The sequence below is a fragment of the Schistocerca americana genome, chromosome 4, assembly GCF_021461395.2.
Source record: "Schistocerca americana isolate TAMUIC-IGC-003095 chromosome 4, iqSchAmer2.1, whole genome shotgun sequence".
Lineage (NCBI taxonomy): Eukaryota > Metazoa > Arthropoda > Insecta > Orthoptera > Acrididae > Schistocerca > Schistocerca americana.
Genome location: NC_060122.1, coordinates 412,705,529 through 412,726,821, shown reverse-complemented (window position 1 = coordinate 412,726,821; position 21,293 = coordinate 412,705,529). Strand labels below are relative to the sequence as shown.

Here is a 21,293-nt window from a genome sequence, read left to right as displayed (position 1 = left end):
ATTCCAAATTTTGCCGAAGCATAGGTATTCTGTTTACGCCAAAAATGTTTTTATAAAAAACAAATCTGTTGTCGACCAACACTAATTATCCGACACTCAGTTAGATAATACAAAAATGAACATCAGTTTTCTGCTTCGATCAATATTTATTTCTTGACCCATCGCTGTTTCCCAAATACAGCTGAATAATGCGTGCCACATCCCACAATAGAAAAAAAAAAACACAATCCACCTGATAACGACATGACCATTGTAACACTTAGCAAACTTTAAATCGTACTGAAATACAGTAACTGATATTTTCAGTTTACGTGCGGTACTAAATTGGAAACATCACACGATATTAATTTAGTCCTTATACAAATAATTAAGATTGCCCTCGATCTAGCAGAAATCAAGGGACTTAACAGTTTAGTCTTATAATCAAAAGATTTGCTTTTTGGTTCTGAAAATTATTTCTAACTACTATGAAATATTCGTCTTTGTCAGTTCATGCTGAATCTGCAAAAACATTCCAAAGGAACAGTGCAACACCTGACAGTAAACTCCTAACCTAAATTGGGAGGTCAACGAATAAATAATAGTAACTTGCTACAATCTCCGTGGAGTGTGAAACATGAAGTATATTATCTATTAACTAACATTTTAGCATAGGTTTATGATAGTATTAACATAAGGAATAAATAGTACAAATATGTGGACACGTTTCAATGGATGATGCTGCCGCCAAACTGCAAAAGTATAATACTTCCCTTGTAATGCATCAAGAATGTCGCTCCCTTTTAGTTGATTGCTTAGGCCTGTTAGGGAAGTGTTCGGTTTAATGATTCTCTAACGCTTCTATTTCTCAAACATATCGTTAACAGATGGTCTCGTTACATGTGGGGTGTTCGGTTTAATGCTTCCCTAGCGTTTCGGTTTCTGAAAATGTTAATAGTTGGTCTTGGTAAATCTAATACTCTGACACAATGCCCGATCTCCCGCAGTCCCAGAAATTCCTTTATATTCCGCCAGGTTCAGCTCTGAACGTCACAAAAATTATCTGCGATGTGCAAGGTCTTTTTGCTGTGTATCATTTGGAGTGCCACATAATGTTTTACTCTTAACATCTTTTAAACGTAGATCGAACACTCTTTCCCGTTCTGAATAGCTTTCATTTTCACTCACATTCTTAGTGATACATGTCGTCGGCCTAGTATTGCGACGGAGATAGCTTTTTATGCAGTCTCGGATAAACTTACTTTCACGTAGTAGTACTGATGACATCTGAAATAACATTGCACGCTGTGGCGCAGTGTTTAAGGTCTTGAACTCGAGAAGAGGAGAGATGAAATCAAGTCCAGCAACACTTATTTGAGGTTTTCGTGGTTCTCTCCCACAACGCGCATCTGTCAATGGTTCATTTCGAAGCACGCGATCGATTTCGTTAACCTGACCGAGTTTACTTACACGAATGAAATTACTGTCGATGGAACTCTAAACCGTAATCCTCTTCCATGCTATCTAAAATACATATTGATGTAAATTGTAAGCTATTTCGTGACACCATAGCTCTACCTACTATTTTGTAAATCTCTGATTTGTCCCTCTTTTCACTCTGAAGTGTTAACACGCTAGTTGTAGTAAGCAGCTAGAAATTTTTAATTTGTCGTTGTTCTCTGAAATGCGTAGAAATTGTATACTCTGTGTTTTTAGAAAGTATGATAAAATTTAACACAGTATTTCCAACCGTCCGCCGAAAATATTGCTGAAACTTCTTGATAGATTGAAACTGAGTCTGAACGGGACTTGAACCCAGAGGTTGACAAGTGATCTCAGCGAATAAGCCGTCCTTCTTCGGAGTTGTCTGAGCTTCAGAGAAGCTATTCTGCATATCCCGACGGACTAACACTCCATGAGGAAAAAATATCACGGACAAACGACTTATTCACAGTCCAAGGCTGTTTCCAGAATGAATCATCCACTCTGAAGCGGAACTTGTGCTATTATGAAACAATCTATTATAAAGCCACAGGGCTCAAAATTAAAACCTTCCCATTCGCGAGCAAATTTCCGACTATCCAGCACGATTCCCGGCTAGCCCTCTCACTTTCTTTCCTAGGGCAACTCTCCCCTTAGGAGGCATATTGCATGGAAGCTTTGTGAGGAGAGGCACTTATAATGAAACTCGTCTTGACCTCAAATTACGTACCTCAACAAAGATTTTGCGCCACTTATTTACTTATACATTCGTGGCATAGAAATCAAAAATTGGCTCTGAAGCAACATGTCCAGGTCAGCAATTCATAAAACAAAAATTTATTTAACAATAAAATAGTTTGTTTCCCATGGGAGGTTTTTCACAGTACGCTGAAGCAAAGTCAATACGTGGTGGAGCGTCCGCTTGCTCAGATGAACGCTTGAATCCCTCATGGCATACCATGGACTAGAACATCAAAGCAGTCATGATTCAAATTAACCACTCCCCAATGGCGATTCTGCGTAAGTCGCGCAGAGTAGGTAGTCATTGTTGATATCCAAACACCACTCGTTTCAATCGATCCCCACATGTTCGAATGGTTTCATGTCCGAGGGACAGCAAGGCCACTCCATTCTCATTATCCTAGATAGCCGAAATAACTTGTTCACGAGAACAGCATGATAAGCATGCGAGTTATCATCTACCTAAATGAAACTGTCTCCGTAACAGTGTTGACAGAGTCCAACTATTGGTTGCAGAATCTAGTCTGAATACTGCAGAGCAGTCAGATTGCCCTCAACAATTACGAGAGGTGTACGGTGAGCCCAGGTAATGACATCCACATCCCTGAATACCACTGCACCACCGCCTTCCTGCAAGTGACGGACGCAATGTTTGAGGCGTTCAGTATTACCAGGCTGTCTCCAAACACGTTCTCTGCGATTGTCAGCGTACAAACAGATGCAAGTTTCCTCCATAAACGACACAAACTCCCATCCTGGGCGTCCATTCTGCATGATGTACTGCCCATCTCCAACAGAATTTTTGGTGCTGTGTTGTACGACGTGGTGTTCTCACCGATCGTCAGGAATGGAGACTCGCATCGTGAAAGCCTTTCCTAACAATTTGAGGCGATACACGACGTCGTGTGGCCTCTTTTGAAAGACGAATTCAATTATGGAACACACAGGCCACGATTCCTTTGACTCAAACGTAGTGTATATCAATCATCCATCATTTATACCTGTCGAATGTGGAAGGCCTATGCGGTGGAAGGCCTCAACTCGACCTGTCAATTGAAATCTACCCGATGTCTTTGCTGCATCAATTTGACTGCGGAGCACACGGCGGGCAACTTCCTTGTTTGAGAAATCTATTGCGCATAACGCAATGATGGGGACGCGATCATTGGTCGCGATTTTCCTTCGTGGCATGAAGGGTATTCATTCTCCTGTTCCACAGATGTCCCTAATGCGTCCGTAGTGGTGCTTCACTTTCAACTGAAATTCCGGAGCTCATTCGAGTGCGACGTTCTACTCATAGATAGCGCTCGTTGTAGCTGTGTGTGCATTAACATCAGGCATGATTTCCGATCGATACAGGAAAAGTCACAATACCAACACAACTGCACGACTTACCGATATGATATAATACTTTCGTTGAGTTTGTACAAGGGTATTTATTTTATTTCTTTCTTACGCTGTTCGGCGTTGCACTTGCTCATACTAAGCGTAAGTTGGACGCGATGTCGTGTATCGTCGGCGTTCCGTCCTTTTGACAATGGCGAAATGCCGAAACGCGTAAGGAAGAAACAAGATAAATATTTTGCTGTCGAGAGAAAAGTTTCATTACCTCTCTCATACTCTCTTACTTTACAGCACACAACCCAATGCGTAGTGGAAGATTCACTCTAGAAACAACATTACCACAGTCCCATATGATATCATAGAACTCGCTGTTTTATTAGCATGTTAATTGTGTTAGATTAGCTTCACTAAGGAACAATTTCCATATCCTATATGAATCTAATATTTTTGCCTTTAACATCAAAAGATTTGCAGCTGCTTGTCAGGATATTTTTATTTGATCTGTCTTGCAAAGACACGTCTCACGGAATATTTTCCACTTGCAAGTAAGTTTCTTAATTTACCGTATCATGATTTGAATGTGATATTAGCTGTGTGGGAGCTGTTGCATCGTTCGAAAACTTCAGTGGAATGCATATATGCGGAGATTCCATGTCAGTTTACTACTATGACTGGATAAATGTAAAGTAATTATAATCCTGACCGTTGTTTTACACAGAAATTTGCGATAGGCAATCATCACTTATACTGTTCGCTTTTGCACACCAAAAATCGAAACATAACGCGAAATTGTTGCAAACACTTGTTGAAGATCGTCAACAAGTAGTAGATGTTATCTATTAGTTACAATATCATGGAAGGCATTATGTACTTATAAAGAACAAAAGGGGTAGATACGTTTCATACAATTCTTTTAGCGTTATTTGTTTTAAAAACACTATCTCATAATGAACAAAATCACTGAGGTTCTTCGTTTTCCATTAGGTTTTTGTTTCTGTATTTTTCTTGAAACGTCTGTGTATCTCCAGTTGTTCTAATAAATCGTACTGGATGGAAGTTATTGAAGTATATGAAATAAAATTGTTATAACGTCTGAATGCCAGAATGAGATTTTCACTCTGCAGCGGAGTGTGCGCTGATATGGAACTTCCTGGCACATTAAAACTGTGTGCCCGACCGAGACTCGAACTCGGGACCTTTGCCTTTCGCGGGCAAGCGCTCTACCATCTGAGCTACCGAAGCACGAATCACGCCCGGTACTCACAGCTTTACTTCTGCCAGTACCTCGTCTCCTACCTTCCAAACCTTACAGAAGCTCTTCTACGAACCTTGCAGAACTAGCACTCCTGAAAGAAAGGATACTGCGGAGACATGGCTTAGCCACAGCCTGGGGGATGTTTCCAGAATGAGATTATCACTCTGCAGCGGAGTGTGCGCTGATATGAAACTTCCTGGCAGATTAAAACTGTGTGCCCGACCGAGACTCGAACTCGGGACCTTTGTCTTTCGCGGGCAAGCGCTTGCCGGCGAAAGCCAAAGGTCCCGAGTTCGAGTCTCGGTCGGGCACACAGTTTTAATCTGCCAGGAAGTTTTCTTTAACTTCTGAATGATTTGCGTTAGAAGGCTCAAACTGCACAGTTGGCCGCGAAGCATGATCGGAATTAGTATGCACATGCATGGTTTGGTTTAGCGTCGAAGCCCACTTTCATTTGAATGAGTTCATCACTCAGCAAAAATGGGGCATTTAGGGGCTTGAGGATCCGCATTTCGTGATCGAGAAGTCTCTTCACCCTCAACGGATGACTGTTGTGTGCAATGTGCAGTCACAGAATAATTGGTGCGATATCCCTTGATGGCACGGTGACTTCCGAACGGTACGTGAAGTTTTTGGAAGTGACCTGATTTCGACAAGTTCCAAATCAAGCAAGACAGAGCTCAATCGCATCGAAGCCTGGAAGAGCACTTTGGGAACCATTTTCTGGATCTAGTTTACCCAGAGGCCACTGGCATGGGCCTCTATTGGCGCCAACATTTTCCGGATCTGAACACATGCGACTCCTTTTTGTGGGGCTATATTAAAGATAAGACGTACAACAATAACTCCAAAACCACTGCTGAGATGGTAACAGCCATTCAGGAGGTCATCCACAGCATCGATGTTCCGATACTTCGCAGGATCACGCACCACGCACCACGTCGTCATCAATGATGGGAGGCATATCGAACATGTCATAACCTAAATCCAGATACCTGTAATGATGTTGATATGTTGAATAACGCTATAGTTTGTAATCAATTTACGTGTTTTTTCTACAGTTCAACAGTTTTCACCCTGTATATTCAGTCGGTGCGGTTCTATATTTTTTTTTCTTTTTTTGGTTTCGAAACGTATATCTTGTGTGAAGATTATTACGTGTCTACCAGCTGTGAAAATATTGCACTTTCTGATGACGCCGTGTGGAAATCCTGTCTGCTTCACCCAGAAAGAGCAAGGAATATTCTTCGCTTTTTACTTTATATATTTCAGCATCTGAAAATGGGCCAATATCATAATTCATACTGCGTATTAACGTCTTCTGCTATTGGTTAGATCTAAAGAAACCTAATGTTTGTCTTGTGCTATGTCAAAAGGTTTTCATTCTTTGTGACTAACGCTTAGACGATTTCCTTCAACTCTGATTAACCTGACTTCACTTCGTTTGTTTGGATTACATCAATCATGAAAGAATGGAAACAGCAGGCTAACCCAGTCTGTTTCATTCTATTTACTTCTTGGTGCGTATTTCATTTGAAGAATTTTTTTGTTGCTATGTGTTCCAGTGACGTGTATGCTACCAGTTACAAGCGCTGCAGGAATCGTGGTGTTAACGTTTGTCTATTAGCTCTGTATTTTTGAATGTGTATATAACGTTGTGTGATTTTATTTATGTAGTTCAGTGTATATTTTGTAGTCCTAATCAAACCAAAAGTCATTACAAATGTGTAAATATGTACATGTATATGCGTAGGACAATTCCGAATTAATTGCAAACAAGGGAGAAAAGAAAATAATTTACAATACTTACTGACACGGATTGCATTACTGTACTGAAGAGGTTCTCATGTCAGATATTACCTTGTACCCACATTTTGAGAAAGTGTTTATAATATATTTCAGTTGATTCTGCTAGGAAATTCGTCAGAGGGCAAAAAGATTGTCATTAATAAATCCTTTAATGTTCTTTTAATATTTAGTTTACTGGCACGTTACTGAAAATATGTTTTCCCTAACAGTGGACAATTCCAACAATGAGAATGCAATGAGAAAAATTACGGAGCTTGTTGAATGGAATAAACAGTCTAATGAGTATACACTATAGACTGAGAGTGAATCGAAATGAGACGAAAGTAATGACCATCAGAAACGAAATTAGCGAAGAAATTAACATCCAAATTGGTGACCAAGAAGTAGATGAAGTTATGGAACTTTGGTACTCAGAAAGCAAAATATTGAATGACTCACGAAGCTATGGAGAGTAAAAATTAGACTATTACGGACAAAGAGGACAAGCCTGGCCAAAAGAAGTCTACCATTATGAAACGAGGTTCTTGGTTTGAGGATGAAACTCCTGAGAATGTACGTACCGAGTACATCGATGTGTGGTGGTAGTATGACGGACAGTGGGAACCCCCGTAACGAAGAGCATCGCGTCGTTTGAGATGTGGTGCTACAGAAGATTGCTGAAAATTAGGTGGAGAAAATAGGAAAGAGAAGGCTCTCCACAAAATCGCTGAAGATAAGGAAACACAGTCAGAAAGATAGGACAGGAAGGTAGTACATGGGTTAAAACATATCTTCCACGGTACTACAGGCACCTGGAGAGGGTAAAACTTCAGAGGAAAACAGAGATTAGAATACATTCCACAAATAATTCAAAATGTAGTGCGCAAATGGCTTTCTGAAATGAATAGGATGGCACAAGATAGGAACTATGGCAGTCGCGTAATATCAATCACGAGACTGATGACTGAAAAACAAAACAAATAAAAAATTAGATTCCATGCCTAGTATCCATGATTAGTACTGTTGGTTTGTGAGATATAGTATTTGGGAGAAATTGTAATAGGTAATTAATGGATTGAGAATAACTGGTATACCAAGATTACTGGATAGACTTCCCCAGGACCTTCTTAAACTCACATCCCAAATAATTTGTAGTATACACTTTTGGACTCGGATTACTTTAGCTTATCTTCGTGAGTTACTTCAAACAACTGTACAATATGACACTAAAGACAAAAGTATAGATTCTTTAGTCTTTTAAATAGTTCTGTGTTATGCTACTGCCAACTGAATGTATCAGCTCGTCAATTCAAAAAGATTAACACTGTCATCCTCTTGTCTCTATATGTCCTAATATTTTGTGTAAATGCTGACAGGAAACTTCTTCTATGTTTTCGAACCTAAATCACAATTAATTGTCTAGGGATGTTGTACTAATTCCCGCTAACAGTTCTTTCTAAAACTACGTTTAATTTGGCGTTTGTCATGTTTTCATCATCTGCAAACAAAACTTAATATATGATGATATTAATGACAGATGGTCATTTACATACACAAGAAAAATGAAAATACTTCAGACTGGACATTGTACGACTCCAGTCGGATTATGAATGATCGTAGCTGTTGTAGATTAAAGACTGATTTGATGCAGCTCTGTGTAAGCCTGTTCAGTTCTGAATAAGTGTGGCTGTAACCTGCATAGTATATACCTTAATACTACATTCTTTCCGGTTAAGACCCTTTGCTTCCCGTTGCAGGTACAAAAGATTATCATTTTCCTATGACGCTGTAATATTGCGATTTACTTGAAAGGGAGGTCGTATTTAATGCAGTGATACGCCTTTGAAAGATCACGCAGTAGGCCAACAGGTAGTAGTTTACTGTCTAATGGGTTAATTCTGTTCTCGCTTCATATATAAATATGGAGTTTTCAATATCACTTTAGAAATGCAAAGTGTGACTTCAAAACCACGCCAGAGTCGCCGAAGAAGTTAATTATTTTCTTTTTGTTTATATTCAGTGAGATATTGTTTTAGTCTTGAGGTTGTTAAAATAAGTTCAAATACTCGTTATGTCTTGTATCACTGAAACGTACGCCAGAAGCAGAACTGCCTCCTCTGTTTGCTCACTAGACTGCGACGAAATCTAAGACGACTAACCCAGTTGATACGAACTAACTGCAAAGTTATTGGAAACTGTCGTTGAAGCAATATCTTTAAGATGCTCAGGATTACACGAGTTTGTTGACAGAGAACAGAGAAGTATCATCGGCACTGGCATTTCTTCACAATAGTCTCCCCATCTGGAAGTGTGTGGGCTTCCTCGACCAGAATCAGTTAACATAAAAGTTATCTAGGTACAGTGCCAAGTTATTTCAGAAGTAACAGTTGTTGAATAAAATAGTTGTTTTAGCCACTACTATAATGGATTATCCTTCGGGTTAACTTGTGTGCATAGTGGTGTATAGCTGCGGCACTATCATACCAGAACACAAATAGTTGGCTAAACACAATCTTAAAGTACGAAGGACGAGGTAGGATGCTACGTTAACAACATAACGGTCATTTTAGAAGTCCCCGTCCTGGGTGCGACTCGTAATTTTCAAATGGAAGGGGGTCATCCGACATACCGCAGTGTGTTACATGAGTGAAGCAATGGTGTTGTGACGTTGCTCTTGTTTAGGACAGCATTTTTTTCCGAACTTTACATTTTATTGGGATTCTGCAGATAGGAGAAGTAATTCACTCACTCGAATATCTCTGCCGAATCCAACAGCACCGAATGAGATGCCCTGTCTCACGCAGGCATCGGTAATGGCGATATAGTGACTCATTGGATTGAGAGGAGGTAGAGAGGCATTAGAATGAATGGCGATCCATATTTAGAGGAACTACATCCGTTCGCGAGCGAAACTCAGAATTTTCTTTATTAAACATAATCTGCTAGAGTCCAATTCAAGCATAGCAAATACTGAGAGAAGCCAATGTATCATCATCGCTTTAATACGACAGTACTAATGTGCAGTAAAGCAGTTAAATCAATAAGCAAAGAAATAGCTCTGAGCACTATGGGACTCAACATCTTAGGTCATCAGTCCCCTAGAACTTAGAACTACTTAAACCTAACTAACCTAAGGACATCACACACATCCATGCCCGAGGCAGGATTCGAACCTGCGACCGTAGCGGTCCCGCGGTTCCGGACTGCAGCGCCAGAACCGCACGGCCACCGCGGCCGGCAAGCAAAGAAATATTGTTAAGCTACCGATGATGTACGACTAGCTACGAAGTTTTAGAAATTATGCAAGAGATTTTGGCTACGTGCCAAGCTCGCCAGTCGCCGATGGTATGTAACGCTAGCTGTTGTCTATATTAGTCGTGTTAACCATGGTCTCGGCTTTTAGTAACCTTCTGTGATAAATTATTTCAATCACTTCAGTGTAAAATGTTTCACAGTATTCGCTAAGAAATACTGTGCAGTGACGTCCTGGAACTATTTAAAGTAGATTTGCTATCTACACCTCCACTTAAAAGTACAAGTCACCTGCTTGCATCTTTTAAAGAATTCAGTGCTCTACGAGGATCGCTTCTAGGAACAATGTCAACTATATATGAACAAAAACCGGTAGGAGGAAATCCTGCGCAGTGATTCATTAAGGAAACGCAAGGAACGGTTAACTTAGCTCTTGCAGTCTTGAGTGTCAAGGCATGATCAGTTCTACTGTTCGTCACCTATATCGCTTTCAACGGACTTAGAAACTTATTCGGACGTTTGGTACCACTGTGGGATCTTGCACTCTCTTGCCTTTGGGCGTAGCTATATTCATACTCATGTTACGTCACGTTTTATACAGGACAATACAAATTCTGGTGATAATATATAAATGCTATAGGATGTGTTGTCCAGAGAGCACTGAAGTTGATGTAATCCGCTTCACCCATTTCTCGTGGACTTCAAGCAATACAGGAACCAGAATGCGAACACAAGCTTCAGAAATCCGCTCTCTCAGGTTCACAAGATATCTCATCTCCAAAGCGCACACGGTGCCCTTCACTTGTTCCCACACATACAAACGAAATGGATTTAAATCTGCGAAACACAGCGGCTACACCACTTGGCGTTTACGATCCCTAGGTAAACTTGATATCCAGGTATGTCCAGACAGATAGGGCGTATCAAGTGTGGCACCATCGTGAAGTGTTGGCCGTAATCTACCTATTGCACATAACTGCACCCCGAATGAAGAAGGGCCAAAAATACGAGAAACGGATAATCCACACCAAAATGTCATTTACGATGCTCCAACTGCTCATACCTTCAGTGAATCCATTCTGTGAGAGTTAGCGCCTGACCAAAATAATTGATTCTGCTTAATTCTCTGTTGACAAAGAAATTAGCTTCATCCAAAAACAGCATGTCTTGAGGGAAAACACGGTTCTCATCCAACTTGCGTGTCACCCGTTCTGCAAACTGTACCTACAACACGACATCACACTAGCCCATAATTTTCACATATTGTTTTTTCTTTTTCGAATTTCAGATAGTTATTTCAGGTCATTATTATATACATTCATCAAAAAGCATATTTCCAAATTACGCACCAGTAGTCACTATGCACGTTGGTTTTGTGTTTATGTAGGAATCTGGTTGCGTACACAATGCAGTCAAGGTTCGTAAACAAACGCAGTACACTAGAGCTGAGTTTTTGTGAATGCTGAGTTGTCTGTATGCTTCGTAGTGCAGCACAGCACCTCATAACAGCCTCTCTCTGACAGATCGTATGAAAATCATCACACAGTTGGGACAAAGTATGAGACAAGCTGATGCGTATTGTTCACGTTAATCAAAGTATGGTCTCCAGGCTGTGGAAATAGTTCCAGGGTACGTATTCAGTAGCGGATCGACATTGCGAACGCCGTCCACGCAAAATTACAGCAGCTCATTACCGGTAGTAACGATATCTGCACGGAAACACCTACAAAGACAGCGACTATGCTGGGCCTCGGTCTTCGAGAAGTCACAGGGGCTACTGCAAATACTTAAACTTTGCACAACAGACTTCGTGATGGGGTTTTGTACAGCCGAAGACCTCTCAAGACTCCATCACTCCGTCCACATCACAGGATGGGATAGAGCACATGAACATTAGACACGAGACCAATGAGCCAAAACCCCGTCCACAGACGACAACTCTGCCCACATATGGAGACGAACAGGGCGACGAAATCACCGGTCAGTGACTGTGGAACGTCACCAACAATCCTGTTGCTGGATTGGCCAGCATGCTCACCGGATATGAATTGCATAAAGAATGGGTGGAGCTTTCTCAAAGAAGCGATTTCTACTCGTCAACATCCTCCATTAACGACTGAAGCTCTCAAGAATGCTGCCATTGGGGAGTTGGACAATACCCCAAGAGGCCCCAGAGAGGCAGTCCTCACGCTGCGCTTAATAACAGAAGCAAGATGTAATTATAGGATCGATCTAGGAAAAGTTTCTGACATAGCTAAATGGTACAAAATGTTTGAGATTCTAAGAAAAATAGGAGCAAGCTACAGGGGAAAACGGGTAATATACAATATGGACAAGAACCAAGAGGGAACAATAACACTGGATAGGATGTAGTCTCTTGTCCCATCTTCTCAATACATACGTCACAGGAGCAACGAAAGAAATAATAAATAGCTTCAAGGTTGGGATTAAAATTCAAGGCGAAAGGATATGAGTGACAAGATTCGCCGATGACGTTGGTATTCTCAGTGAAAGTGAAGAAGAATTACAGCCCAGATGAACAGAATGAACAGTCTAATGAGTGCAGAACACGGATTGAGAATAAAGAGGAAGAAACGAAAGTAATGAAAAGTAACAGAAATGAGAACAGCGAGAACTGGCACATCAAATTTGGTGATCACGAAGTTGACTAAGCTACGGAATTGTCTGCAGAATCGGCAAAGAAAGGAGCATATGGAAAACACTGACAGGAAGAAGGTACAGAATGACGGGACCCGTGTAAAATGCAAATGTCGAGTGACTAGGGCCTCCCGTCAGGTAGACCGTTCGCCGGGTGCAAGTCTTTCGATTTGACGCCGCTTCGGTGACTTGCAGGTCGATGGGGATAAAATGATGATGAATAGGACAACACTCAGTCCCTGAGCGGAGAAAACCTCCAACCCAGCCGGGAATCGAACCCGGACCCTTAGGATTAACATTCTGTCGCGCTGACCACTCAGCTACCGGGGGCGGAAGGGGCCTTTGTGTAACCATCATAGATGAACCTCCACGAAAGTGCAGTGTGCTGTAGAGGGGAAAAATTGTAGTGGAGAACAGATTAGAACACATCAGCTTCATAACTGAGAACGTAGGTTGCAAGTGGTAATCAGAGATGAAGAGGTCGGTGCAGAAGAAGAATTCGTAGCGGGACGTATAAAACAATTAGAAGACTTATGACAAAAATAAATAAATAAAATAAAGTATATAAATAGTTCTAGTTATCTCAGATACTGTAACGCAAACTTATAACAAATCATTCTAATACCATATTGTACAAAATGTAGTAGACACGTTGGCAAATTCAAGACTTTTCTTATGTTTGTAACAATCTCTAACCATAGACAGTGTGCGCTTGGCACTAAAATCATTGGTGCACGAGGAGGCGGAGACAAGTTATCTCAAGTTAACCCTTCCATGGTTGATGGCATACATACGTCCCACTGAAGTAATATGCAGTTTTGACACAGTGAGTCTGTTTCACGAAAATCAGTAAAAATTATAATCTTCATCTTTCCAAAACATCTGAAGTAACTAATTATGTTTTCTTTGCCAAAGACTTCCGGCATAGGAAGTCACTCTTTTTCAGCCATCGGCCTTGTCGAAGATAGCGGAGGAGCGGACAGAGGTTCAAGGCTCTCTCTTTCCATTGAGGTGTTAAACTGCCCCTAAAAGTGGAAGAATCGGCAATGATCAACGGAATGAGGAAGCAGAAGGCAATGGAAGTCACTACATTAAAGACACATAATGTGTATCCACAGGACATGTGGCCTGTAATTGAAAAAAGAAGTCATTATGATCTGAAAAAAAGTCACAATGATGTCTTCATTAGCAAAATATTCCGGAATAGTCGACCATTCGGAGCTCCGGGAAGTACTGCCAAGGAGGACGTGACCATCAGAAAAAGACGGAATAACCATCGAAAGAATAACGTTCCACGAGTCGGGGCGTGGAATATCAGACGTTTCAACGTGTAGGGAAGCTAGAAAATCTGAAGAGGGAAATGGAAAAGCTCAGCCCAGATGTAGTAGGGGCCAGTGAAGTGAAATGGAAAGAAGACAAGGCTTTCTGGTCAGACGAGTACTGGATAATATCAACAGTGGCAGAAAATGATATAACGATAGTAGGATTCCTTTAAAATAACGATAGTTCAGGTATACATGCCGACGGCGCAAGCGGAAGGTGAAGAGACAGAGAAGGTACATATATGAGGATACTGAACGGGTAATTCAGCACGGAAAGTGAGTTGAATGTCTAATAGTCGTGGGGAATTGGAATGTGGTTGCAGAGAAAGGAGTAAAAGAAAAGGTTACGGGAGAATTGGGCTTGGCACTTGTAATGAGAGAGGAGAAAGATTAACTGAGTTCCGCAATAAATTTAAGCTAGGAACAGCGAAATTCTGTTAAAGATTCAGAAAAGGAGGAGGTATACGTGGAAATGGCCGTGAGATACGGGAAGCCTTCAGTTAGATTGCATCATGGTGAAGCTGAGATACCGAAATCAGATACTGGATTGTGAGGCGTACCCAGGAGCAGATATAGACGCAGATCACAATGTAGTAGTGTTGAAGAGTTGGCTAAAGTTTAAGAAACTAGTCAGGAAGAATCAATACCAGGAGAAGTGGGACACGGAAGTACTAAGGAAGGTACGCTTGTAGTTCTCAATGGCTATAGATACTGCGATAAAAAAATAGCTCAGTAGGTAGTTCAGTTGAAGAAGAATGGAATCTCTAAAAAGAACAATCACGGAAGTTGGAAAGAAAAAACATGGGTATATTGAAGGTGACAGCGAAGAAAACATCGGTAACAGAAGAAATACTGCAGGTGACCGATGTAAGAAGAAACAGAAAAACGTGCAGGGAAATTCAGGAATAGAGAAATACAAGCTACTTACGATTAAAATAAATAGGAATTGCGGGAAACCTAAGGCGAAATGGCTGTATGAATAATGTGAAGAAATAAAAAAACAAAAACAACTGGTAGTCGGAGAGAAGGACTCGGCGTATAGAAATGTGAAAACATGCTTTGTTGAAACTGGAAGCAAGGGGGGTGACATTAAGAGTGCAATGGGAATTACACTGTTAAAGCAGAGGAGAGAGCGGATAGGTAATGAAAGAGGGCACTGAAGGCCTCGAAGATGGGGAAGATTTGTCTGATGACGTGATAGAAGAGAAAGAAGAGTTGATATAAAAGAGATAAGGGATCCAGTATTAGAATGGGAATTTAAAAGAGCTCTGTAAGACTTCAAATCAAGAAAGGCAAAAAGAACAGATAAAATTCCAACAGAATTTCTAAAATAGCTGGGGAAAGTGGCAACAGAACGACTATTCACATTGGTGTGTAGACTGTATATGTCTGGCAATATGCCATCTGACTTTCGGAAAAGCATCATCCAAACAGTTCCGAAATTTGCTTGAGCAGACAAGTGCGAGAATCATCGCACAGCCACCCATAAAACATGGAATAGAAAACTGATGATGCATTACATGACGATCATTTTGGCTTCAGGAAAGATATGCAATTCTCATGTTGAGACTGATCATGGAAGCAAAACTAAAGAAAATTCAAGACACATTCAAAGGATTCGTCGGCCTGGAGGAAGTGTTAGCCAATGTCAAATGGTGCAAGGCATTTGAAATTCTGAGAAAAATAGGGGTAGGCTATAGGGAAAGATGGGTAATACACAATATGTACAAGACACAAGAGGGTACAGTAAGTGTTGGAGACCAAGAACGAAGTGCCTGGATTAAAAAGGGTGTAAGACAAGGACGTCGTTTTTTGCTACTACTGTTCAATCTGGACATCGGAGAAGCAATGCCAGAAATGAAAGAAAAGTTCAAGACTGGAATTAAAATTCAACGTGAAAGGATACCACTGATAAGACTCGGTGATGACATTGCTGTCTCCAGGGACAGTGAAGAAGAGTTAAAAGATTTGTTGAATGAAATGAACGGTCTAATAAGTACAAAGTATGGAGATTAGATAGAAGAATGACAGAAATAATGAGAACTTGCAGAAATGAGAACAGCGAGAAACTTAACATCACGATTAATGGTCACCCATAACGGACGGAGCAAGGAGGACATAAAAAGCAGATCAGCTCTGGAAAAATGGCACGCCTGGCCAAGAGAAGTCTACGAGTATCAGAGATAGATGTTAAATTGAGGAATAAATTTCTGAGAACGTACGTCTGGAGCACAGCTTTGTATGGTAGTGAAACAAGGACTGTGGGAAAAGCGAAAAACAAAACAAAAACTATGCATTAGAGATGTGGTGCTATAGAAGAATCTTGAAGATTAGGTCGACTGATAAGGTAAGGCCTTAGAATGTTCTCTACAGAACTGGCGAGGAAAGAAATATGTGGAAAATAGTGACAAGAAGAAGGGACAGTTTGGTAGGACATCTCTTAAGATAGCAAGGAATACCTTCCACGGTATTCAAGGGAGTTTTAGAGGTTAAAGAATTGTAGTGGAAGACAGAGACTTGAATACATCGAGCAAGTAATTGAGGACGTAAGTTGCAAGTGCTTCGCCGAGATGAAGAGTTGGGTACAGGAGAGAAATTCGTGGCTGGCCCCATCAAAACCTGTCAGACAGTCAGCAGGCTGATGACTCAAAAAAAAAAAAGAATAATAATAATAATTCACACATATAGTTTGAGACATGACTGCACACCTTAGTAATTCACGTGTTTTATAAATAATTTGTATGTAATGGGGCCCATATGCCCCATAAAACGCCGTACACTGTAGTAAACCTTGGTGTGTGGTATGTCAAAGCTTTCTTCAAATGTTATGTTGTGTGCAATATTTCATGTTCTTCAGTGTCAGGAGAGTAAATGTGTTTTGGCAATGTTTTGTTGTATTTTTTCCGTATTTTTCATTCTGATAAAATCTTACTAAAATTAAAAATTGTACTCTGAAATTCCTAGGTTCACATAAAACATGTCTCTAGTTAATTTCTTGGGACACACGTGTCTCACTTCAACGATTTTCAAAGCTGGTAACCTTATTTTCTTTTGTACTGACAGTACACTATTTATGACGAAAGAAGACAGTTTTTAATCTTTATCAAAATATATTTTAACCATGAACGGGTTAACAGTGAGGTCGATAGTCAGTAACTCCAAAGACCCAGGCAAAATTAAGTCTGTGGAGTTACGGTGATGCAGTGTTAGCAAAGGCACTGTGAAGATAACGAGCAGTAGCATGCACCTCAGTCCAATAACAGTTAGGGAGAATTTCAAAAGTGTTAATGAAAGAAGTTTACCATGTTGCCAGATATGTTTAATACTGTTCGTAACGAGAAGAGGAACCTTTTGCCTGATAATTGTTCTCCTCAAATCATTACGTCGCGGCCTGTAGCAATTACACCCCGAAGTATGAATGCGCCATTTCAGAAGTTAAGAAATTTAAAATATTTGCCAAAGTAGTTTATTCAATTTAAGAAGCATTATAATTTACGTATGGTCCACTTTAATTCCAAGTAAAAATAACTTCAGAAAGAATACCTTATTATGCTGACCAGGCAGTTCTGCTAGCGAACACTGAAGACATATTTTACATACATTTAAAGAGGCTGTCCAAAACCTGAAATGGATACATCCAATTAAAAAATCAAATGTACGAGTATGATCTTTTCTGTGTAAACAGAAAGATGCAAACTGAAAGTACATGGTAAAATTAATAAATACCTAAGTACTTAATTTTTCAGCAGTAAAACGTCGAAAATGGGATTAGAAAAGATTACAGTGTGACAAAGTGTTTAAAAGATACAAACTGGAAAACCAAACACCTAGGAAAATAATCAAAGGCAAGAGTAAACCCAGAAGCGCCTAGGAAACTGGTATAGGCATGTATATTCACATACATAAATACGTAAACAGGCAGAATACGGCGAGGCCGTCGGCAACGCCTATATAAGACAACAAGTGTCTGGCGCAGTTATTAGATCGCTTACTGCTGCTACCATGACAGGTTATCAAGTTTTAAGTGAGTTTGAGCTTGGTGTCATAGTCGGCGACCGAGCGATGGGACGCAGCATCTCTGAGGTAATGATGAAGTGGGGATTTTCTCGTACGACCATTTCACGAGTGTACCGCGAAAATCTGGAATCCGTAAAACATCAAATGTCCATCATCGGTGTGACCGAAAAAAGATCCTGCAAGAACCGGTCCAACGACGGCTGAAAAGAATCATTCAACATAACAGAGGTGCAACCCTTCCAAAAATTGCTGCAGATTTCAATGCTAGGCCATCAAGTGTCAGCGTGCGAACCATTCCACCAAACATCATTGATATAAAACTTCCGGTCAGATTAAAACTGTGTGTCGGACCGAGACCCGAACTCGGGACCTTTGCCTTTCGCGGGCAAGTACTTTACCATCTGAGCTACCCAAGCACGACTCACGCCCCGTCCTCACAGCTTCACTTCTACCAATACCTCGTCTCCTACCTTCCACACTTAACAGAAGCTCTCCTGCAAACCTTGCAGAACTAGCACTCCTGAAAGAAAGGATTTTGCGGGGACATGGCTTAGCCACAGCCTGGGGGGTATTTACAGAATGAGATTTTCCCTCTGCAGCAGATTAAAACTGTGTGCCGGACTGAGACTCGAACTCGGGAACTTTGCCTTTCGCTGGCAAGTGCACTACCGTCTGAGCTATCCAAGTACGTTGGGTTGGGTTGGGGTTGGGGTTGGGTTGTTTGGGGGAGGAGACCAGACAGCGAGGTCATCGGTCTCATCGGATTAGGGAACGATGGGGAAGGAAGTCGGCCGTGCCCTTTCAAAGGAACCATCCCGGCATTTGCCTGGAGGGATTTTGGGAAATCACGGAAAACCTAAAGCAGGATGGCCTGACGCGGGATTGAACCGTCGTCCACCCGAATTCGAGTCCAGTGTGCTAGCCACTGCGCCACCTCGCTCAGTCCCAAGTACGACTCACTTTTGCCAGTACCTCGTCTCCTACCTTCCAAACTTAACAGATGCTCTCCTGCAGTTTTAATCTGCCAGGAAGTTTCATATCAGCGCACACTCCGCTGCAGAGTGAAAATCTCATTCTGGGATCTCTGATACGGGCTTCCGGAGCGGAAGGCCCACATGTGTATCCTTGATGACTGCACGACACAAGACTTACGCCTCGCCTGCGCCCATCACATCGACACTGGACTGTTGATGACTAGAAACATGTTAACTGGTCGGACGAGTCTCGTTTCAAATTGTATCAAACGGATGGTTGTGTACAGGTATGGAGAAAACCTCATGAATCCATGGACCCTCATGTCAGCAGCGGACTGTTGAAGCTGGTGGATGCTCTGTAGTGCTGCGGGGCTGCGCAGTTGGAATGATATGGGACCCCTGATACGTCTAGATACGACTCTGACAGGTGACACGTGCGTAAACATTCGGTCTGATCACCTGCATCCACTCATGTCCATTGTGCATTCCGACGGACTTGGTCAATTCCAGCAGGACAATGCGACACCCCACCGCTACAGAGTGGCTACAGAGTGGCTCCAGGAACACTCTTCTGAGTTTAATCACTTCCGCTGGCTACCAAACACTCCAGACATGAACATTACTGAGCATATCTGGGATGCCTTACAACATGTTGTTCAGAAGAGATCTCCACCCCCTCGTACTCCTACGTATTTATGGACAGCCCTGCTGGATTCATGGTGTCACTTCCCTCCAGCCCTACCTCAGACATCAGGCGAGTCCATGCCACGTCATTTTGCAGCACTTCTACGTGCTCGCAGGGGCCGTATTATACGATATTAGGAAGGTCTACCACTTTCTTTGGCTCTGTAATATTACCGCTCAAAAGAAGAAATTAATGTTTTAAGCTGGTAAGATTAAACTCGTTGTTATTGAACTGGTGTGTGTAGTGACTGTGTCTGTGTCTGTGAAGGACAATATCCTTAGCGGCGTCTATGATCCCCACAGCGTACGTAATTTCGTACACGTAGACAAGTTACTATCGTGGTGGAGAAGCAGCTGCCGACTCCGATTGTTGCCTGTAAAATTCTTGGGATATAAGAGAAGGAAAACGTGTATAAGATCTTCTCGAATTGTAACACTGCCATTCGCATTTGGTCATTCGATGACTACGAGTGAAATGAGTTCTTTTTAGGAGAGAAAACCTTCTCTACGCTTTTGACCGTGTTATTAAAGGTGGTTCTACAACAAACATTGATCAACAAATGTTCGAAGTCCTATATAAGTTTGTAGTACGTAATAGTTCATTACAGAATACTTTGATCAAAATTAAATACTAGTAATTACCTTTGAAATGCAACAGACTGTATTCTGGCCGGTACTAAACTCCACATTAACATTACATATAGCTTGTGAATATCAAAAAACCACAAATCATACAATATGGCGGCTAACAGTGACTGTTTCATTGCACACAGTTCATACATACCCTCCAGTTATTCTGTCTCGTAACAAAGTCCTCTCACATTCCGATTTTCTTGCTTTTCTTCGCTCGCCATGGAGCAATGCATAAGTCAAGGAAAAACTAGGGACTTGTGGTACGGGACTACAAGTCCCACCGCCACACCTCCAAAGTGAATTGCAGTGACGCAGTCACTGCCCTGTGCATAAATTTACTGCCTCACCAACACAGTCAGACCGCAATTGACGGGTGATGCTATATTGTAACATATCACAAAAAAAAAAAAAAAAAAAAAAAAAAAAAAAAAAAAAAAAAAAAAAAATACAATCGGAATGTCGTTGACTCAATCAGCCTAGTAGATAGTAAAGGTCAAAGGAAATTACAGCTCCATAGTGTTCTTAACAATTGTGAGGCAAAATATGAGATACACAGCTGAAACAAGACGTGAAACTTCAAAAATTAAAAGACTTTATAATGCTGGCTCCTTTTGGGAACAATTAAATTTGATAGCACTGTATTGTTTTAAGAAATTAAACAGGATCGTTAGCATTACATAGTCGGCTGCGAGAGGATAATTTGTGGTCAAAAAATTAAGAAGTTCCGCGTGAGGTATTGTATAATTAAGGGAAGTATTTCCTTTGGTGCCGGCTAGAATTTATTGTGCGAGATACATTCGTTACCAAGCAGATGTGTCGTTCAGTGCCAGCTATTGTTGCTGGTATAAGTGGGGTGTTGGAGACGGAAGATCCTATTAACGTTAAGTTTCAGCGCGATTTACTGGTTTGCATGATGTAATTTGACTTTGTAAGGACATCAGATTGCAGGTTCCGTATCTATCCCTTCTGCCTTATTTGACCGTAAGTCCTCCAAAGCTCTTTTAAATTCCGATTCTAATACTGGATGCATTATATGCTTTCATTATATGCTTTATGTTTTATTTAGTTGAAAGATGATTGCTATCGCATTCCAAATGTTGAAATTCATATAACATAGCACAGTGATGACGCGCAATCGTTGCGTCAGTAAACCAACCACTTCTA

The 21,293-nt window shown here is 41.1% G+C and overlaps 1 protein-coding gene across 1 annotated transcript in view; it reads left to right on the top strand.

Annotated features, from left to right (window-relative positions):
* Positions 1–21,293, top strand: part of LOC124613516 — a 56,658-nt gene that overhangs the window by 25,683 nt on the left and 9,682 nt on the right. The gene's annotated exons all lie outside the window — the stretch shown is intronic.